The sequence below is a fragment of the Perkinsus marinus genome, assembly GCF_000006405.1.
Source record: "Perkinsus marinus ATCC 50983 genomic scaffold scf_1104296964100, whole genome shotgun sequence".
Taxonomy (NCBI): domain Eukaryota; phylum Perkinsozoa; order Perkinsida; family Perkinsidae; genus Perkinsus; species Perkinsus marinus.
In genome coordinates, this window is record NW_003204816.1 from 1 (window position 1) to 2,029 (window position 2,029).

At 47.8% G+C, this 2,029-nt stretch overlaps 3 non-coding genes across 3 annotated transcripts; all 3 read right to left on the reverse strand.

Moving 5' to 3' along the window:
- Positions 1-2: 2 nt before the first annotated feature.
- On the reverse strand, positions 3-75 carry Pmar_PMAR028547. Its single transcript has one exon. It is a non-coding gene; the product is annotated as a tRNA-Glu (tRNA).
- Positions 76-1,186: 1,111 nt separating this feature from the next.
- Pmar_PMAR028548 lies at positions 1,187-1,257 on the reverse strand. The gene has a single exon. It is a non-coding gene; the product is annotated as a tRNA-Gly (tRNA).
- Positions 1,258-1,377: 120 nt separating this feature from the next.
- Positions 1,378-1,450, reverse strand: Pmar_PMAR028549. Its single transcript has one exon. It is a non-coding gene; the product is annotated as a tRNA-Glu (tRNA).
- Between the last annotated feature and the right edge of the window lie 579 nt (positions 1,451-2,029).

Below are 2,029 nucleotides of genomic sequence, written 5' to 3' on the forward strand. Positions count from 1 at the left end.
AATTCCGATGCGGGGACTTGAACTCCGGTCACGTGGGTGAATGTCACGAATCCTAACCAGCTAGACTACATCAGAATTTCCGCACTCCAGCAGACCGTGGGTTCGATCCTCCCAAGCTCCATTGAATCGAATAATCGTCGCTTGCTAAAATTCAGCAGGACTGACTGATTGCCGTGCAATTGGGCAACCCGTGTGTCACCCAAAAACTCATTTTGACCCGCTTGACTTGTTGCTATTCCCTCAATCCCTTACGTCAGATGAAATGAATTGAGGACAAGATAACGGTGACTCCATCCCGGAAGTGATGAAGAAAAGTTAACCAATAACCTTTTCTATTCACGGTTATCCTGTGTCACCAATCACCACGAATTGTTTGTATGAGAATACCATCAGTTTCGGAAATAACCTCAAATGAGATGTATAAGGGGTGATGCCTTTAAACTGGCTACAGCATTGGACTGATTCATGTGGTGACGAACATTTGGGAGAGTTCAAGGTGCGGAAAGCTCAGACTGAGAGCCTGCGCAGTGAACGTCACTAACGAGTATTGCGACGAGTTGGATGAAACAGAGGACGCACAGGTCGGAGTGTGGATATCCACAGTTCAAGCGAGTCATCAATGAGGAAGGATGGGGAGAAATGCGGCGAGGGGGAATCGAATGCGCGTGAGAATCACTGATCCGCACTTGGAACGAGGATTCTCTCGTTACAAGTACGGATTGCCTTTATGCTGCTCAGTATTCTAAGCACTTTCTATCCCTTCAGCGGATGAGAGGCTCCTAGTAATGGAAATCGCTACCCAGCGGGTACACACCATGATCATACGAAGCACAGGTTAGGATTCGGAATCAAGTGGCGCGGCAGGAAGTTTATGCAACCAACACGACCACAATTTCAATTTATACATACCACCGTAGCCATCTGGCTCAAGGTAAATATCAGGTCCTCCCGCTGGGCTGCAGCCGAAAGGTGAATGCTAGTGGCGACCCTTTGTCGTGGTCACTCACCTTCCAACACCATTTCGAATTCTATGCCCCACGCCCCATGGACAAGGTTGTTCACTGTGAACTTATCAGCAAACCGAAAGGCTCAGCACACCTAGCCTAGCGGAGATCAGTCAAACTCCGCGTTCAACATGATGCGCTCGGAAACATTGTGCAAGGATCGGAAAGGGCCAACGAAAATCTGCATCATCCGAGAATCGAACTCGGGTCACAACGATGGCAACGTTGTATTCTACCACTAGACCAATGATGCGAACCCACAGAGCAATTCCTCCCTCTCCCGCTCTCAAGATTGGCTGTGTATCTATTGGCTGAACACTGGAATTGTAAAATGTATCGAGCCGATTCCATAGATTCAATCATTACAAGTAAATTCCGATGCGGGGACTTGAACTCCGGTCACGTGGGTGAATGTCACGAATCCTAACCAGCTAGACTACATCAGAATTTCCGCACTCCAGCAGACCGTGGGTTCGATCCTCCCAAGCTCCATTGAATCGAATAATCGTCGCTTGCTAAAATTCAGCAGGACTGACTGATTGCCGTGCAATTGGGCAACCCGTGTGTCACCCAAAAACTCATTTTGACCCGCTTGACTTGTTGCTATTCCCTCAATCCCTTACGTCAGATGAAATGAATTGAGGACAAGATAACGGTGACTCCATCCCGGAAGTGATGAAGAAAAGTTAACCAATAACCTTTTCTATTCACGGTTATCCTGTGTCACCAATCACCACGAATTGTTTGTATGAGAATACCATCAGTTTCGGAAATAACCTCAAATGAGATGTATAAGGGGTGATGCCTTTAAACTGGCTACAGCATTGGACTGATTCATGTGGTGACGAACATTTGGGAGAGTTCAAGGTGCGGAAAGCTCAGACTGAGAGCCTGCGCAGTGAACGTCACTAACGAGTATTGCGACGAGTTGGATGAAACAGAGGACGCACAGGTCGGAGTGTGGATATCCACAGTTCAAGCGAGTCATCAATGAGGAAGGATGGGGAGAAATGCGGCGAGGGGGA